The sequence below is a fragment of the Tursiops truncatus genome, chromosome 14 (assembly GCF_011762595.2).
Source record: "Tursiops truncatus isolate mTurTru1 chromosome 14, mTurTru1.mat.Y, whole genome shotgun sequence".
Lineage (NCBI taxonomy): Eukaryota > Metazoa > Chordata > Mammalia > Artiodactyla > Delphinidae > Tursiops > Tursiops truncatus.
This window is the reverse complement of record NC_047047.1, coordinates 80,622,996-80,643,419: the sequence shown is the minus strand read 5'-3', so window position 1 is coordinate 80,643,419 and position 20,424 is coordinate 80,622,996. Positions and strand designations below refer to the sequence as shown.

Genomic DNA, 20,424 nt, shown 5'->3' with positions numbered 1-20,424 from the left:
TGATCAGAGCAAGCCAGCCAAATAAACGTCACTGCGTCCTGGCTCTTTGTCACGGTGGTGCCTGCCATGTGTGTTAGCCTCTTAACCTTGCGTCAGCCCTGCAAAGCAGGTGTTTCCAGCTTTACCTCAGAGAGGCTTAGAGACTTTACCAAGTTCACACAGCCAGCAGAGCCTGGGTTCGAATCCAGGTTTTCTGATTCCCAGCCCAGCATTCTGTTCTCGTTTCTCTATTTCAATGCTGCCTAGCCAATTTGTGATGACAGTTTTACTTGCTAAAATTTTATTTCTTAGTTCAGCTAAACCCTGAGCTCCTGCGCCTCTGCAGGCTAATGTCTCTCACTCAGTAAGATAGCGCTTCTGCGCTGGAATTACTAGACCACATTCTGTGAGGACAGGGCCTGCATATGTAGGTGCTTCATAAATGTGGTTTCAGAGGCGGAGCGGGTGGGTCCCCAACACAGTATACTGCGCTAGAATCTGGCTTTCTGTAGCTTGCTCTGATTGGTTCCTAGTGCGCCCTCTGCAGCGAGGGTCCCTTTGGTGGACACCATGATGTACCATCTAGACCCCCTGCACCAGAGGACTTGCTTCCCCAGCTGCTGGGAGTGCTGTCTTCAAAAAACCTCAGCCGTCAGCCCCTTCAGGGTCTGCTTCAGCGGCGGAGAGCTGGCTAGTTCAAGGCTATCCACTTGCCGTGATGCCTGCATCCAACGGGGACAGTAAAAGGGCCTGGTCAGCTCAGTCCCAAGGGAGACAAATGTGAAAGTCATCCTGGCTCCCGTGTTCCCTGTGGAGGTGACAAGGCGACCGTCAGGCCGCATCTTCTCCCCCTGCACAGCCCTGCTTCCTTCCTCTCCCCTCCTCGGGGGATGGTTCCACGACACTCCTCAACGAACATCCTGTGTGCACACTCTGCTGAGTCTGCTTTCCAGGGCACCCGCCCTGTACCAGCACCCACCTCCCCCTTCTTCTACAGGACAGACCTTCAGCGACTGGAGGAGTGGCCCGGCACCCTGGAGGCTCCTCTTCTCCGAGCTACACAACCGCACAAACCTTGGCGTGGCCCTGGCTTCTGAGTGTGCCCTATCTTGGGCACTCTCTCAGGTTCTTCTGAATTCACTCTCTGGGGCAGGTGGGGCAGGTGGTTTTCTGGGGCAAGCCCACAACACTGGGACTTTCTCGTTGACTATGGAGGCTGTCACTGGACTGCTTCCAGCACAGAGGGAAGCGTCACTCCCTACCTCCACAGGAGCGAAATTTAGTTAGAAAACCTAACAGGTAGGTTAGGCAAAATCTTGGCAGGTAGTACGGGGTTGCATTTCATCTTTCCAAGTCTCTTCTGCCCCAAGAGGGGAGCGAGCTTATCAGGCATCTGGGAAAGACAGTAACTAAGTAGATGCAATTGCTGAGGCTCCTAAAAGATGCTGCCTACCTGCCTTTGCAGAATCTCGATGGGATCCGAGATGCAAACAAAATTTATGACCCTTTTGCTCAGCAGGTGGGAGTGACTTTATTATTTTAAAAGCCTGAGGCGTGGACCCTGGGTACCTGGATTCCTTCAGGGTATCACTGCATGCGCCCTGCCCTCCATGTGGTGTCTCCCTGCTGAAAGGAAGTACATCATTTAGGATTCTCTGGTTGCAAAGAACAGAAATAATGACTTAGTTTAGCAACAGTAACAACCGAAGCCAGAAGGGGAAATTTATTTGAATGTGTTTCACCAAACCTAAGGTCAGAAATGCTGCCAGGACCCAGAAAGGGCTCAGGTGCATGATCTGGGACCTCTGTCCCTGAATTCTGCATCCGTGCATCCGTGTGCACACGTGCATGCGTGTGTGCGTGTGTATGATGCACGCATGCTTCTGCACATGTGAACGTGTGCACATTCTGGATGAGGTGCCGCATGAGAGCAAATTGCCGATTGTCCACTCCAGGGTTTACATTTCACCACATCAAGATACTAAGATTCTAACTGAACTCTCTTGGACCCAATCCTAAATTCCAGGGAAATACAATGTTATTGGTAGGTTTTGGTCAGACATTAACTTCTGATGCAATTAGGCAAGGATACTAGGGAGGAACATGTAGTGCAAACCTGCTGCAGGAACCCAACCCTGTGGATGTGATCGACAGACCAAAGAGTGGGCGCTCCCAGCCAGCCTTGGAGATCACGCTGTGGCTGCTTTTAGCTAGGCAGCTCACTTTGCTCTCTGACCTGGGTAATGATGGTTAGGCTTCTGGCTAAAGTCATTAAACCCCACTACTCCCCCTGCATTGCATCCAAGGCAACCACGCAAACCTTTCCTGAGCTCACCTTGGTGCAGAACCCTGGAAGGTACAGTCTTGCCTTCAATGAGCATGCAGCCTAACGGAGGACTAAGGAGAGGTGAAAATACAACCAACTGTGAAAGATGGTGAGAATCTCTGTGTTCAATAAGAAACACTATCAGTTGTTGAATGACTGTTATATACCAGGTGTTTTATATATATTATCTCTAAACTTCACAACCAATTTGTCAGGAGATAGTATTATATGCCCATTTTAGAAAACGGGAAACTGACACTCCAGGAAGTTAATTATCGCATCCAAAATCACATTGGTAGTAAGTAGTAGAATTTAAGATTTTTTGTTTGTCTTTTCAGTTTCTTTTTTTCTTTTTTTTTAAAAAAAATACAATTTAGGATTTGATTCCAAATCTGGTTGGTTCTAAAGCCAGTAGTCTTCCCAGAACAATGTATCATCGTCTAAATAACTAATAGATTACACAAGTAAAACCTTAATAATTCATACATTGTATGATTCAGGAATGCCATAAGGGGCTGTGTGATGCCAAAACCATTCAAAGAAACACTGGAACGTTCTGTCAGTCATCGGCAGCCCAGACTTTAGTCTAGACTGATTCCCTGTAATTTATGGGATGGGAAGACTTCAGTAAATTAATTCACTATGCCTGGTTTCTGCTTATTAATTGCTTTGACAATCATCCAGACGCCTGTGTTCACTTGGTCCAGGCGTGTGGTGCAAGCCGTCAGTGACACAGGGAAGGAGGAGGGCCTGGACGCTTTGCTTCCAGGGTCTCTGATTGAGGCAGGGAAGGGGGGTAGGCCCAGCCAGGGGTCGGTGTGTTGCCTGTACAAGACAGGGTGGGGGAGTGGAAATGGCACTGGATTTCGAGCCCACATAGCTGGCTTTCACTCTAGTACTGACTCCTAACAAGGCAGAGTCACTCCTCATCCCTGAGTTCCAGCTTTCTCATCTTGAAAATGGTCTTATTAAACCCAACTTGCCTCCCCCTCTGCATTGCAATAATCATGGTTATTAGTGTGTGGCAATCATAGTTACCCTGCAACGATAACGGTTAAATTTTACTGACACTTTCGTTTATTTCCTCACACCCCTAAGAAGCTGATCCTATTATTAGCCCCATTTTACAGATGCGGCCATTGAGAGCTCAAAGGATGAAATAATAGGCCCCAAACCAAGTCTGCCAGGACCCAGAGCCTGGCCTGGGTAGTCTATCACTTGTCAGATTGTCATGATTGCCCTGCAAGGCCCTAATCCAGGAAGCCCTGGTGTGACCCATGCAGGGTGGGAGCTGGGCAGGGGCAGATACTCTGAGCTTGACTGCCTCACCTTCTTCATCATCACCAAGGAAATGAGCTCTCCCTTGCGGTTGCCATGGAAACCGTCTAAGCTCCTTCTTTCTCTCACCTTCACCATGGAGACAGCCAAGTGGAAAGCAGCTCTTGGAGTGGGAGGAAAGCCCCGCAGAGGGAGAGGGGAGAGCGTGCCTGCAGACACTTTTGTGTTGTTTGTGAGGCAGCATATCCAGTAGGAGCCCAGAGCCGGGAATTCCCGCTCTGTTGAGGAATGTGGAGTCATTCCTGGAGCTGTGTACAAATACAGTGTCAAAGCCAGGATGTCCCTGGGGAAACACAGGTGACAAGAATTGTTTTCTGAATTTATTTCTAGAGGCTGCCTTTCCTTTAGTCAACCATTGTCCAGTTTAAAGGAAATTCCCAAATTTTCATGCCTCACAAGTGCCAAAAACCTGCCCGGCCAGGTCTTCTCTTTGTCTAATTTTACTTCCAGCCTGCTGGGTGACATTGGGTAACTCAACTATTTCTCCCTGGTACCTGTCAAATAAAGCAGATGGGCTAGCTCAGTGGCTCTCAGACATCCAGATTTCCAAGCCAGTACAAGTTCTTTAAAACACATGAGGCTCCAACCTAGGTTGCCAGACTTTTATTTTGTAAGCTAAGGACATAAACATTTAAAAACTGTGTTATCTCCAGAGGAAGGACGGTGTGATGGTGAAGTGCGTGCAATGAAACCAGACCACCAAGCTCAGGTCCTGACTCCATGACGTCCCCCCCCAGGACGCCTGCCGGCTTGACCTCCACGTCTCCGTTTCTTTGGAAGTAAAATTGGATTAATAATAGCATCTATCTGCTCAACGTTGCTAATTATTAGAGAAATGCAAATCAAAACTACAATGAGGTATCACCTCATACCAGTCAGAATGGCCATCACTAAAAACTCTACAAATAACAAATGCTGGAGAGAATGTGGAGAAAAGGGGACCCTCCTGCACTGTTGGTGGGAATGTAAGTTGGTGCAGCCACTGTGGAAAACAGTATGGAGGTTCCTCAGAAACTAAAAATAGAATTACCATATGATCCAGCAATCCCACTTCTGGCACATATCCAGACAAAAGTCTAATTCAAAAAGATACACGCACCCCCTATGTTCATAGCAGCACTATTTACAATAGCCAAAACATGGAAACAACCTAAATGTCCATCAACAGAAGAATGGTTAAAGAGGATGTGGTACATATATACAATGGAATACTACTCAGCCATGAAAAAGAACGAAATTATGATATTTGCAGCAAAATGGATGGACTTAGAGATTATCATACTAAGTGAAGTCAGAAAGCAAAAGACAAATACCATATGATATCACTTATATGTGGAATCTGAAATATGACACAAATGAACTTACTTATGTAACAGAAACAGACTCACAGACATAGGGAACAGACTTGTGGTTGCCAAGGGGGAGGGAGCTGGGATGGAGTGGGAAGTTGAGGTTAGCAGATGTAAGCTACTACATATAGATGGATTAAACAACAAGGTCCTAATGTACAGCACAGAGAACGTATTCAATACCCCATGATAAACCATACTGGAAAAGAATATTTTTAAAAATGGGGGCTTCCCTGGTGGCGCAGTGGTTGAGAGTCCACGTGCCGATGCAGGGGACACGGGTTCGTGCCCCGGTCCGGGAAGATCCCACATGCCGCGGAGCGGCTGAGCCCGTGAGCCGTGGCCGCCGAGCCTGTGCGTCCGGAGCCTGTGCTCCGCAAGGGGAGAGGCCACAACAGTGAGAGGCCCGCGTACCGCAAAAAAAAAAAAAAAAAAAAAAAGAATATTTTAAAAAATGTATACATACGTATAACTGAATCACTTTGCTGTACAGCAGAAATTAACACAACATTGTAAGTCAACTCTACTTCAATTAAAAAAAATTATTTGGTCACAGGAAATCAAGGGCAATGAAGAATAAAGGATGGAAAAATACTTTGAAACGCTTTATTTAACGATATATTTTTTAGTAATGGTAAAAAATGATTTAAAATTCTATAAAAATGTTTATTGAATCAAAAAAATAATATAATAGCATCTGTCTCTTCAGCCCCTGTGGTGACAAAATGAGACAAACTGTGCAGAGCTTTCAGCACAAGGCCCAGCACAACGGCAGAACTCAAGCAGTGCTAGCAAATATGATCACCATCACCATCATCTCATACAGGAAATTTTAACAACAAGTAAAGCGGAAAAAAAAGGACTCAATCTAAGGCAGAAGGACAGTGTTTAAACTGGGTATAATTTAGCTTTTGGGGGACTTCCTTGTTGGTTCAGTGGTTAGGACTGCGCCCTTCCATTGCAGGGGGCATGGGTTCCAGCCCTGGTCAGGGAACTGAGATCCCGCAAGCCACGTGGCCAAAAAAAAAATTTAGCTTTTGGAAAAAAGTCATTCTATTGTTCTCACTGACTCTCCATTCCCTCAGGGTGGAACCCAGAATCACTGGATTCCATGACATTAGGTTCCTTTTGCTCTAAGAGGCAACGCGTTTAATTCTCAAACAGCCTTGATTAGCCAAAGGACAGCCCAGGGGCCCAGAGCCAAAGATGCGTGACAAATCAGGTGCGCTTAGTGGCCATCCTAAACTTGAGGCAGGCCCGGCTCTAAGCAGCAAAGACGTCTCTGTGCCTGACGGTTGCAGGAAATGAGGAAGAACTGACACCCGATCCCATCCTTCACCAGCCTCCTCCCTGACTCTGTGACGTCAGGGTTAGGCCACACCGGCAGTTAACTGAAGGCCTAGGGTCCTGGTCTGGGATGCAGAAACTCTAACTGCCCCTGTTTTGTCCTCCGCTAAAGCTGTATGGCCCAGTTCCTGAGCTGCCACCCCAGGCGCACCCCGTCTCCCCGCCCTCGGCTGCTGCAGGGACGTGCAAAGCCCTCCAAGCAGAGGCTGATTTGCAGAGGCCTCATCTTCCAATGTAGTCTCCCTCCGCCTCTCCCCACTGGGACTTGGGTGGTAGAAGCAGTCGGAGGAAGAACAAACAGACGGAGGCAAGGACGCTGAAGAGCTCAGAATCCAGAGAGAAAAGCCTTCAAAATCAGAATGAGTAAAAGCAACTTCGTCTCTGGGACTGCATTTTTCTTTGCTGTAAAACGGGCAATCTTGTCCACCCTACAGACGGGATGAAATAACGCGTGGACTCATAATCATAATATTAATTCAGGCGTGGGTCCAGGTTCTGTGGGGCCTGAAGCTTATTCCGTTTGGAGGGGCCTCTTCAAGAAGAAGAATAAAAATTTACAAATACGAAATTGAACATGACAGGAAGTGTTTACTTAGGAGAAAAAAAAGTCACAACAAATGACAAGTTTTTAGAAAAACCGCAAATACTACAAACATCACAAAATCCAGGAAAATAACCTATTTCATTAATTAACATATGCTTCTATAATACTTCTTCCTACATTTTTTGGGGCTGTGTACACTGGTAGCCTCTTTATAGGACAATGATTTTATAACATTTTCTATAGAGAGATTATAAAGTTGATTCGGTCTGTTCTCTCGCACAGTTGATCCAAGTTTGTTTTTTATGATTGATAGTTTCGAGTAGATGTCAAGAAGGAAAAAGTTCTCCGTTTGCAATCTCATGCATTCATGATGGGAAGACTTTCCCTTGGACTTACTCTGACTTGCTGCTTCTCCACAGCGCCACATTTTTGCAGCCAGCATGTGTTCATTTCCCAGTATGGCTTTTAGTCCTGCAACTTTCTGTTACGATGCTTGGTGGGTCCACACAGCAAGTCCTCAGAGGATGCCTAGAGGCCATTCCTCCCCCAGAATGGCTGGCAATAACTTAATGGGAGTGATTTTGAAACATGTTAATAGATCCACTAACCCAAACCAAATGTGTCTCTAGGCCCACTCCTAACATTTATGTAGCCCAGGACAAGCTTACATATAGAGGTCCACATTCTCACGTTGAAAATAAATACTTGAAAGTTATCAACAAAGCCAACAAAGTGTTAAATAACTTATCTTGGTAACCTGGAAGGCCAGGTTCAAACTTAGAATTCTCAGAATGCTCGGAGCGCCATATTAGAACGTGCTGTGTGGGGAAAGCTCTTCCGTGCCCCGGCTCACGGCTTGTCTCCTTCCTCTCCAGGCGAGAGCACTGATTTTGTACCTACACAAGCACTGGACACTGGCTCTCAGCTGTGGCAGGCTGACCTCATGAACTGCATCCTCGGGCATAGCTGCTCTGGCCTCCAGTTGGGTTTGGCCAACGGGAGGCACCTACAGGAAATGGGAGGGGGTGGGAGGACAGGGCCATAGGGTGTTCATTTCTCGGGCTTGGCGATGCTCCTGCCTCGTGGCCTTCTCCTGCGGCACAGCTCTCACTGAATTCCAGTAACGGCTCCCTCTCTTTGCCTCTCCAGGCTCATGGGTGGCAGGGGCTTTCCTGCTCTGGCTGGCCCCGGGATGCTTTACTTTCCCATCCTGGTTTCGCTGACCCTGCTTATACCTTTGTAAATAGTCCCTTTATTACACTCCCATGAATCACCTCTTTGAAGGATGCCATCTGTTTCCTGCTGGAAGCCTGGGTGATATAGCTGTTATTACTATCCCTTTTAGTTTAAGAAACATGTCTGATTTCCCGTGTGATCCTACGGAGTCAGCAATCCTTTCCCGGCCTCAGTTTCTCCACCTGTTAAATGAGAATATAATACCCCAGCCTTTCCTACTTCAGAAGGACATCGTAAGAATTAAATGAGTCAATATAGGTGAAAATATTCTGGGGAATAAAAAGTACAATAGTACCTCTATTATTAGAATTATTAAAAGTAATAATAGTAATAAAGTTGTTCCTGCCCAGAGATCTCCTCTGATCCCTCTCCTCTCCAGCACGGGAGCAGTGACTGAGGCTTCACTCTTTGGCAAAGCTGGTGTCCTTTGTTGCAAAGTCCTGTGCTGCTGAAAGATGAAATTCTGACCGAGATACACAATTCTCAGAGCTGCTGCCACCACGTTTTGACAGATGACCACAGTGGGCCCAAGGCTGGGCTTCAGCCCCTTGGAGCTCCCTCTCCTGGGCAGTCCCTGCCGTGCCCTTGCGGCCTCTGGGCTGTGTTTGCAGAGAGCAGAGCCCAGGGCCCCGGCTGAAGCCACATGAGCCCCAGAGGCCCTCCCGTGGGAGCAGAGGGTAGGTGGAGTCTGACTCAGTGAGAGCTGGTATGGACTCAGGGTACTCCAAGCTCCGGGCAGAAAGAAAATAGCTAGTGGAGTATGTGTGGCCAGGTGGGCTGGGATTGCCCCCAAGCTGAGAGTGAGGACGGTGGCCCTACTGGGCACGGTGTTAGTTTTCTCTGCCCATTCAGAACAGGAGCGTGCCTCTGAGGGCTTCTCCTTGCCGCTCCGGTCCAGCCTCTTAATCCATCAAGTATTTCCACTGTCCCTTTTTTCCAGCACATTCTCTCCACCAGGCTGACAAGGGAGGGACACTAGGATTAGCAAGGTTAATCAGTGGCCTCTGTGTGCTCCAGAGATCTCTGTCCCACGTCGTTTGAAATCAGAAGTCAATAACCCTGGAGCTATAGAAAAAACAACAGTGACTCAGTGGTCTGTTTCCTTTCCAAAGCTGACCCCAAAGTCTCACCCACGATATCACTAGCACAGCGGGGTTACGTGGGTTTCTATGGTCTCGCCTAGGAATCTAAACCCTCATTAATTACATGGCACCCATGGGAAAGTCTGTTCTGATCTCAAACGCTGCGATTCAGTGCACCTCTTGGACATAGACCAACCTTACGTTGGGAAATGGCTGAATTAGCTATAGTCAGACATGTCAAATCCAGCAGTGAGGCTGGCCTTGGAAAGCTGTGTGAGCTTTGGAGAAGGGGAGAGCAAGGGAGAGAAATACAGGTGACACAACAGTGTGACAACGCTGGGAAAAGGCAGGGGGCTGCAGCACGCATGGTGACATTCTGTGGCAGTCGCCAGACAGCTCAGAAGGGAGGCTCCCCAGAGCTCATCTCTGTCAAGAGACTCCTCATTAGCACCCCTTTTCTGTCTGGCTCTGTTGAACGGAAAACAATGTCTGTGGCCCACTCCCTCTGGGACTTCGCCTCAGGAGAAGCTGTGGGAGCACAAGTGTGAGATGGAGGTCTTCCAGAGGCTTCCAGATTTAAACCGATCCCATGGAGATAAGACAGATCGCCTATAAAGAGTTGTATTATAGCCAAGTGCCAGGGTATATATTCATCTGTGCCTGAGATTCTTACCCCTTTTGAAAGAAAAAGCCACATATCTGGCCAAAAGACAAAGCGGAGAAAATGTACTGTGGACCAAATACTCACGATGGTTGCTCAGAACGTTCGAAATGATGAACTGTGTGGAAAAAAAAAAAAGCCTGGGGCAAATTGTCAGCAGACTATATTTGGGGGTCCAAATCCAGGGCGCCTGCCGGCTGATTTCACAGCCCTAGTGTTTTTCCATGCCTATTTATAACTGTCCACACATTCACACACAAAACACGCAGTGGACATCCGACTTAATAGTTTTTAAATGACTAAAATATTCTAAATGTATCAGGTTACAGCACGTGAGAGCTATTAATGCGGCTGCGATTAGCCTTACTTACTGGGAAAGCATTTATCAATGTGCAGAAAACAACGTAACAGGATCCTTCGGGAATTTGAAAGTATGAAAACAACTTTTTAGAAACGTGTAACTCACTTCAACAAAACTTTATTGGGCAACAATCATCTGAACGGGCTAACTTGAGACCTAAGTATGAGGAACACACAATCTCTGGTCCCAAGGACTTTTCTTGGGGGTACAGATAATGGAATAAAATGCACGAAAAGGACGATCAGTGCCTTAACACAACTGCTGACCAATTTATTAGGCACACAGAAGAGGGAGTGAACCTAATGGGCACTGGATTGTCTCCCAGCACCCTTTCTTCCTGCTCCCTTTGGGAAGACACGTGGTTCCGGGGAAGTAGATGCTCCCGCCCAGCCTCAGATGTTGAACACATGACGGCCTTGTCCAATCAGTGCACTCTGTTTTCCTGGGCAGTGATTGGCTCAGGGGTGACCATGTGCTCTAAGCCGGACCAATCAGAGTGAAGATCAACCTTTCAGCTAGAAATGCTGCAAAGAAGACTCTTTCTGTTGGTTGTGAAGGAAAAAGCCCCAGGAGCTGCTGAAAGCTATTTAGTACCTATGAGGTGAGTCAGCCTTCAGATGAGGTTGAAGGCAGAGGGTGAATGAAGAGACAGAAATAAACGAGTCCCTGAATCACCATAATATTCCTTGCCTAACACCATTTTTATTTTTGATGTTTCAGTCACATGAGACAATAAATTCCTCTTCTTGCTGACATCAGTTTGAGTTGGGTTTTTTGGAACTTGCAACCAAAATCCATCCTTACCAATACAGGATGAAATAAGGTGTACTTCCTGGAGGAGGTGGCTGATAACCTAAAACTTGAGGATGAGTGGGATTTGGATCAGTGATATGGGAGAGGGCAAGGATGATTCTGGTAGTTGAACAGCTGCATGACGCTGATGTGGGATGAGGCGTGTTCCTACTAAACCGACCCTGGAAAGATTGCGCTGGGTCAGATCATGCAAATAGTGAAGGACACGCTAAGAAATTTGGTCCTAATTTTGTAGGCAGTGTTTGTGTGGGTGTCACAGGAGGTTGTCCCCTGCTTCCTCAAAGCTCTTCCCAGGTACCAGGGGTTCATTTAATCATTAGCATTTGCTGTTCAAATCATCATGGGTCAAACTTTACAGCAAATGGAAGACGAAGCCAAAATGTTCCAGTGAAAAAGCAGGGACTGACTGTATTAGTTTCCTAGGGCTGTCATAACAAATTACCACAAACTGGGGTGGCTTAAAACAATAAAAATTTAATTCTCACACAGTCTGGAAGCTGGAAGTCCTAAATCAAGGTGTCAGCAGGGTCACTCTCCCTCAGAAGGCTCTACGGGAGGACCCTTCCTTGCCTCTTCCAACTTTGGGGGCCCCAGGCGTCCCTCGGCTGTGGCAGCATCACTGTAACCTCTGCCTCTGTCTTCGTGTGGCTTTCCGCCCTCCATCTCTCTGTGTCCTCTCCTCTCCCTCAAAGGACACCAGTCACTGGATTTAGGGCCCGCTCTAAATCCAGGATAATTTCATCTTGAGATACCTAAATAATTATATATGCAAAGACTCTATTTTCAAATAAGATCACATTCTGAGGGTCCAGATGGCATGAAGTTTGAGGGGAGACACTAGTCAACCCACTACACTGACCAAAACCCAAAGCCAACTTATGCCAGTTGAACCATGAGGCCCCCTCCTGATGGCAGCACTGGGGCCTTTGTGGGCATTGCTGGGCCCTCAGCTCTCCTGTGAGCCCCCTGTGCCCACCTTAAAAATTTCTTGAGAACTTGTAATCTAAGAAGTACTGCACTAGGGAATTGCCTGGTGGTCCAGTGGTTAGGACCCGGTGCTTTCACTGCCAGGGGCCCGGCTTCAATCCCTGGTCAGAGAACCAAGAACCCACAATCCCACAAGCCACACATCACGGCCAAAAAAGAAACACTGCACTAAAAGTCTCCTCTTCAAGTGTAGCTACTCCCCTTGGCATCTGACAGGGCAAGGCTTTTCAAGGAAGGAAGATAGCAGGAAAGAAGGAAGGCCATGGCAGGGAGACCTTACAATCCCCCTGTACAGATTCAGCTCAAAAAAGCAAAGTGACTTCCTTAAGTGGAAGGCACAGTGCCGGGGTGTAAGCACACTTCTTCTAATTCCACACTGATGCTGTGAACCACTCTCATACTGCTTTCTTGCCTCAGAAGGACGAAAAGAAAAGACAGCATGAAAGTCTAGTGAATTACCTTGACTCTTGTCTCTGTGCTGATGGCCAAGTCAAGAGAGAAAAAGAGAAGGTCACTGAGCTCCACCTCTGAATTTACAATTTATACTTTCAAGTGCCTTCAGTGGAATAGTGTTGGAAAGGCGTAAATCAACAGGTTAATCTGACGCTTTCAGGACATTTTGTTGCTGGGCTGAGCAGCGGCCTGACAGTGGAGGGGGCAGGTGAAAAGGGAAGCCTTTCAGGGGACATCATCCAATTCATATATATGAAAAAATTAGTGACACAATTTTGACAGGGGCCCAGGAGACAGACTTTGGATTGAGTCATCATAGGTTATTTTCTGAATCCAATAGGCCAAAGTGATTTCATGGCTCAGAAGCCTAAAACAATTGGGACAGGATTTCTCAGGGTTTTGGAAACAAACCAGAATATGTTATCCTTCTCTTGTGCAAAACTACAGTGCATTCATGCCTGGCATTCTGTGTGCATTTCTGGCGGTTGGACCTCAAGAAAACTACTGTAATTCCTCATTTGTTTCGCTGATGGGAGGTAAGGTCTACATATAAGTGAATCTTTCGGGTAACTGAAGATTAACCAATGGAGAGCTGAAAAACACTGAAATTCTGACCATTTGGGGAGGACCTTTTCCAAGTGGTAGTACACATCTTCGCACCTCCTGAGGCTAGAAAGTGAAAGGATGAATCAGGGTCAGTAGTAGGAGCATCACCTACCCTCCTGGACTGTCCACAGCAATGCTGCCAGCGGCAGCACAGCTCAGTGGTGAGTCTGGGCCTTGAGTCAAATTGATCCAACTTTGAATTCCCAGTTATGCGATCTTATAGAAGTGAACTACCCTCTCAGACTCAGTTTCCTCAAACATAAAATGAAAATAGGGAATTCCCTGGCAGTCCAGTGGTTAGGACCCCATGCTTTCACTGCCGAGGGCCTAGGTTCAATCCCTGGTCTGAGAACTAAGACCCTGCAAGGTGTGTAGCACCACCAAAAAAAAAAAAAAGAAAAGAAAAGAATTCTTACCTCCTGGGGCTGTTGTGAGGATTAAAAGAGATCACGTACATGCATAATATACACAGCACGTTTAGTAGCACATGTGACAAACAGAATGTGCATGTGTCATTATTATCAACGACGCAGCAGAAAGCCAGCTATTATCATTGCCCCTGTACTAACCACCCCCAAAGACTGTTATTTTCATCGGAAGAGCACGGAGTTCACTGAGTTTTATGTCTGTTTTGTGTTTTTTATGATCTCTTTTTGAAGCGGGGAGGTGGTCTGGTCGTGTCCTTACTGCCCGTCTCTTCCTGCTGGGGGCACCTGTCACAAGTAGCCTCCCTCATACTTTCTCATTCCATTCACTCACCTAACATCCATTGGTGACAAAATACAAAGTAAAACATAAAGGCCAAAAAACAGTTCCAGATACAGAGTTTTGAAAACTGAGAGGAGAGGGGGATGAATAAATGAATGAATGAATGAGTGAGTGAGTGTGTCATGGATGAAGGGATTGACAAGAAGGTCAATAGAGCAAGAGGAGATTCCATCAACCTGATAGGCCTCTCCCAGAGTGCACGCCTAATTTTCCATTGTCATCAGACATCTGCAAACAGCATCACAGAGTTTGCCTTTAGCATGAGTGAAAGGTCTGGAAGAATCTCTCAAGTCCTTAAGAACCCACCCTTCAAGATGCAGTTATTTAAACTTTGGTGCCTCAGACTCAACAGATCCAAAATACTAAGTGTTGGGAATTTCCTGGCAGTCCAGCTATTAGCACTCGGCACTTCCACTGCCGTGGCCCCAGGTTCAATCCCTGGGCAGGGAACTAAGATCCCACAAGCTGCGTGGTGCAGACATAAAACAGAAACAAACAAACAAAACCAACCACCAAAACCCAAAATACTAGGCATATGACATTCACAGCCAAAGCTGTCTCTCCTCCCTACACGCCTGTTCCATCTGCTGACAATACATCCAGGGATGCTGCTGAACATCTGGGAGATGCTAGGACTCTGCCCCCTTGCTTGCCTCTCACCTCCAGTTACCGCGAAGAGATTCTCCTCTGTGATAACTCCTCTGCTCCTTTCCATTTCCCTTCCTCACCTCTGGTCGGAATTCCTTTGATTCCTTACTTAAATATTTGCTTGTGCCTTCTAGTGAATGCAATGTCATGGATGCATTTAGGGAGGAGGAATTCAAGGAGATGGGACTATGGCATCAAAGCTGCAAAGCTCGGGAAAAGAATGCGGGCTGGGAAAACTTGGTACACTTGGCAATAAGAGGTTTCTTTTTTTGGTTGTGATTGACTTGGGTGATTTTAGTCCAAAGTGCAATTCTAATCAGCACTGTACTGAAATATCGATGTGCACAACGACAGAGACTTGCCATTAGCATGAGTGTCAGATCTGAAAGGACTGAATGATTCTCCATTCCATAACCTTTATTCTGCAGCTTTGAAAATTGGGCCCAAAGAAGTAAGTGGCTTGCCCAAGTGACTGACAGTCTCCGAGTCCCTAGATTCAGAGCCTAATGTTTTTTTCCACTGGATCACTGGTTCTCAGCCTGGATTCACATTAGAATCACTTAGAGAGCTTTTTAAAAAAATACCTATGTCTGAGCTGAGCTTTGCTCCGGGACTCTGAGGTAACTGCCCTGAGATGGAGCTCAAACCACTGGACAAGAGCTAGATCCATTCTATTCCTAGCTGAGCCTTTTACCCTCTCTCCAATTCAGTCCCGTCATATGAAATAAAGAAAAAAAAAAAAAAGACTATTTCAATTCAAATGAAAAGCAGAATATACTTAGTGAGTCAGAAAACATTCGAACCCAAATCACATGAGAGATAAATTTGTCCAGTGGTTTCTTAAAAATTTAACTGTGGATGCCTTTATCCAAATGAATTCTTTTTTTTTTTTTTTTTTTTGGTTTCGCAGGCCTCTCACTGTTGTGGTCTCTCGCGTTGCGGAGCACAGGCTCCGGACGCGCAGGATCAGCGGCCATGGCTCACGGGCCCAGCCACTCCGCGGCATGTGGGATCTTCCCGGACCGGGGCACGAACCCGTGTCCCCTGCATCGGCAGGCGGACTCTCAACCACTGCGCCACCAGGGAAGCCCCAGATGAATTCTTAAGGAGTGGTCCATTACTAAAACAGTTAAGGCTGGAGCTTGTTAAGTTGCTATGGGCATGAGGGCCCAAAACCAGGCAGTGGGGACAGCAGGGAGAGGCAGGGAGCCCCCCGCGGCAGTGACGAGCGAGGTGCTGACTGTGGTCTTCAGCACCCGCACCTGTGTTTCCCTGCTCATCTGTCAGGGAAAGTAGAAGAAACTCAGGGAGGAGGAGAACTGATTCAGTGGACCAGCGAACGCAAGTGGGAGGGGCCTGGGAGTGTGTTTCTCCCATTCTAAGATGTTGGAGGTTGTAAAATGTACTGTTGATTGATAACAGCTTTGTGGGGATAAAAGCACCGCTATTTGCTGATGTCCACAATTTAAGAAAAATTAATGGAGAGTAGCATCCTTTTATCCGTACAGTTGATTACATAACTTTCTTTTTTAGTGAACAGCTAAAATTTTTATTTAAGTTTATCCCGACCCTGAAAACTCCTGTGAATTCCCTTCTGCTGTCGGCAGGCACACAGCACCCAGGTGACGTGTGATCTTCATACGTCAACTTGTAACCTTGGTCTCGTGAGCACCTTCACAATTGACCAGCCTATTGGGGTTCTAGATGGGCATTTCCTATTTGGTTAAACTCCTAGTTTTACTGGGTTTTTTTCCCCCCCTTAATTGAATTACCTATTACTGGAAATAAACCGATTTTCTTGGAAATCAGCCAGGAGCTTTTCATGAATGGCTGTTCCGGAGCCTAAGGAAAAATTACTTTTTAGTTAAGAACCGACTGCATTAATCTTGCTTAACTTAGAAGAATCTAAGATACATTCTGAGAGATTTGGTGATTTCAATGGCATTTTAACGTATTGGTATATGAGAGGCAGTCTTTGGCATATAAATAATTTTTGTCTCAAGGCTGCAGTGCAGTGTAAGATTATGAAGACAAATTTAGATGAGTTACTGAGATCCGCATTTAAGATTCAGCAATGCACGATGGCACCAGCGCAAAGAATTCAACGGTGGGGAAGACGGGGTGAGCACACACCTTCCGGGAAGAACGCAACCTGCGCGTGGACAGGCGATGACCGTCAGACCCCTCGTCATGACCTGGACCCAGAGACGCTCCGAGGGTTGTCTTTTAATTTTTGATGTTAGCCGTAGGATGCATCTCTCAGAACTGTGAATCATGTAAGAAAATATTAGGTAAACATGGAGCTTGAAGAGGGGAGTCCAGGGAAGGAGCTCCGATTTTCTGTAGTTTGGGCGGGTGGGGACACAGAGTCATTACAGTTTACATACGTCCTTAGTTTGTAGCCCCAGCCTGCTGGGATCTGAGGCCATATCAGATACAGTGACATATGGATAGGGAAGTGAGGGATAAACAATTTTTAAGAATTCATTTGTTATGGACTGTGTTTTTGGTTTTAAGACCTTGAGTGAGAAGCCCGGGAATTCACAAAATTGCAAAGGAAATGGTGAAGGCAAGACTCAAAGACGTGCCTTTGGAAGATGGCATAATCCATCCCTCCAGAGCAAAGATCTCCTGTAGCCCCCGCACGTGGAGGAGAGACAAACCCCCTCCCAGACCTAACACGGAACTCCAGACCACGATTAACGGCTCCCCCTTTTCTTTCCACCTATAAAGGTCCCTGTTGGGGGGCGGGGGAAGAGAGAGGATACGACTGGCTTCCATTTTCAAGGTTTGCCCTGACAGATGGTAGTCTGAGAACAAGCAGAGGCTTTATAATCCACAGAAAGGACTAGCTTGATGAAAGTGAGGTTGCTGTTGTGAAATCAGAAGCAACAGTTAAGACTTAATTCTGACCTAGTGATACCACCATAAATAAACTATTAATAAAATCATTTCAATTTTGTTTAGTAAGTTTAGATCGCGGACAGGAAGGTCACAGTTTTGCTCTCCAGGTGCCTGAAGCAAAGTTCTGGGCTTTTCTCAACAAACCCATAACGGTTTCTGTATGCAGAGAGCTGGCAGAATTTCAATAGCGTGTCGGGCATTCTTAACCATCGTTTGGAGGCATCCCCTTGGCCATGTTTGTGGACAAGGTGGTAAGGGGCATCCAAATCTATGCATGAAGAGGAAGTGGTCCTACAGTTAGATGGGCTGTATGAACCCAGTTGGACCACCTGATATTTTGAGACTAAAGAATCTTTCCGTTTCTCAGACTCTGGTAGGAGTAAGAGAATGTCCTGAATATTTATAAAATTCAATGACCTCTTTCATCGTTTAATTTCTGGACCTCAGTTTTCCAAGTCTTTCCAGAATGGAGAAGTACCATTAGCTCCCCCTGCAGGTCTGAGTCTCTCCTGCCAGGGAATTCCTGGAGGTGCGCTGTGAAAACGGACTCAGGAGAGAGAATCAATCATGTGTCACAGATGCAACACTTCAACTGGGTGGAATTGACCCGTCTTTCTGCTGGGAGCTGCACATCCTGGGAAAGCACCTGGGTCTGAGCCTATAAGAACATATACATGCCACAGGAGCACACGGACTCAAACAGGAATTCCAGGGCCCAGGTAGTGAGTTCCCTGCACAAAAGGCATTTTTAAATATTCTCTTATCTCTTTCCTTTGTAAGCACCATGACCCTCTGGTAGATTCATCACGGCTAAAATTGCCTCTGTGAGAACCTTGGGCTAAGAAGTGACCCATGTACCCATGGTGTGTTAAGTCCACAAGTTTTTTCTCAAGAAGTTTTGGACTGTCCCAAATTTTAAATGCTAGTTTGCTGATCCATTCATTCATTCAATAAATATTGTGACAGGCATCCTTACATGTGACCGCTATGTGACAGATCTTGTTTTAGGCACCTGGATAAAGTGAGGACCAAGACTGACTAGTCCTGGCTTCATGGAGCTTAAGTACCAGTGTAGAAGACACAATAAACAAGGACACGAACAAACGTATAATTTCATGCGGAGATAGTGCTATAAAGAAAATAAAACAGGATAAAGGGCTGGAGTGACTGGCAGGGTTTACTCTTTTCTAGAGAGTGGTCAAGCTCGGTTCACTCAGAACCCAGATAAAGTGGGTCAAGATGTGGGTGAAGAGCCTTTCAGGGGCGGAAACAGCAAGTACAAATGCCCAGGGGCAGGAATGAGCTTGGTGTGTGCCGGGAACAGCGGGAAGGCCTAGAATAGAGAGGGTTAAGGGGACAGTGATAGGAGCTGGGGTCTAAGAAGTAGGGGAGTGGGCAGGACTCATTATGTAGGACCTTATAGACTATGGTGAGAAGTTGGGATTTATTGAGAGATGAGAAGCCATCGGAGCCCCTGGAGTAGTGGAGCAATGTGATCTATGGTTTGAAAACTTCACGCTGGCTCCTGTGTGGAGGAAAGGCTCAAGGAGAACACGTGTGCAGCCAGAGAATCTAGTCAGGTGGCCACCGTAGAAGCTTCATGAGGTGTTGGAGGCTCACTGTTAGTCAGCCTAGTGGGAAGAAATGGATACATTCTGGATGTGTTCTGAGGGTAGAGCCTTAGGACTTGCTGGTGAACTGGGTGTGGGAAGCAAGAGAAAGGTATTAAGTATACTCCTGGGGTTTTGGTCTGGGCAGCTGGGCAATTAGCTGAGCTTGGTAGACTGGGGGAGGCACCCACTGGAGGCAGTGCGTGGAATCAGGAGTTCTGCTTGGACGAGTTAAGTTCAAGAAACTTCTTAGTCATCCATCTGGAGATGTCGGGGTGGCAGCTGGATACACGAGTCTGGAACACATGCTCAACGCAGGAATAACTGGGAGAAACTATTTCTGGAAAGAGGAGCTCCGTTCTGCAAGATGTCGTGACACTGGGTTGGGAGCCTGCTCCTCTGCTGGGTCTCGGTTTTCTTACTTGTGAAATGGTGGGCTTGGCCGGTCTCTAAGGGTCCTTTCCGATAGGCAAGTATAAAAGAGAACATTAGCTTTAAATTCAGGGAGGAGCAGCGTGGGCTAGGCTGCTGCAGTTGGGGCATAAAACCCAAAAGAGGTCTAAGACCCACAGAAGACTGGCAGCTTATCTTAGGAACTGGAATTGGAAATGCGTCTTTGCTAAGCAACCGCAGCCGCTGCTTGTTGCGAAAGTGGGGGAAGGAAACACTTCAGCAGCAGAGGGTGAACTTGCTCAAAGCAAAGCAGTGAAACATCCGGTATAAACAGGGTCTGTGGGGAAGGGCAGTGAAGTGGTGCTGCCATCAGAGTCCCCTCCCCTTATCACCAAGACCAATACCAGTGGACACCTGTGTCTGCGAGGAGCACTGCAGTTCAAGAAAGAAAATGTCGAGAGGATTTCTGGTTTGGGTTTTTGCTTTACTTTTCCCCCATACTGTCCTAAATTGCCCGGATTCAATTTCAGTTTAATTTTTGTCTCATTTTTCTGAAGGAGTCCTTAGTGTCATACAGCTTTACAAAGTGCTGTCACATCTCTTACCCCCTCACTTGAGCAGCAAAACAGTCCTGTGGGCTAGGAAGGTTATTATCTAATCTTGCTTTAGAGATGAAGAAACTGAAGGTCAGAGAGGTTAAGTAACATGTTCAAGACTGCAAAGACAATAGAGGGATGAACTTATTTTTGAACTCAGTCTTTGCAGATCCCCAATTCTTTCCTCTTATCATTATTCCATTTGACTTTCCAAACTGAGAGGCTTGATAAAGATTACTTGACCAAATTCCTGATACTGCTATGGCACAATTATTTAGTGCTTTCCTTTTTAGATTGGAATGTAATTTTAAATGACCTTGGTTTAGGTTTTCATGTTGCTTTATTAAGTTCTCCTTACATTGCTAATGTATCAAGACCTGTGACACAATTCTGAAATCGTTTTTTCTTAAGTACTTCAAATAG

The 20,424-nt window shown here is 46.5% G+C and overlaps 1 protein-coding gene across 1 annotated transcript in view; it reads right to left on the bottom strand.

Annotated features, from left to right (window-relative positions):
* Window positions 1-9,190: 9,190 nt before the first annotated feature.
* The window catches only part of E2F6 (E2F transcription factor 6), a 47,466-nt gene continuing 36,232 nt past the window's right edge, over window positions 9,191-20,424 (bottom strand). Inside the window, exon 10 of the transcript XR_012325815.1 lies at window positions 9,191-16,763. The gene's annotated coding sequence lies outside the window, so the exon portion shown is untranslated. The remainder of the gene's footprint in view (window positions 16,764-20,424) is intronic.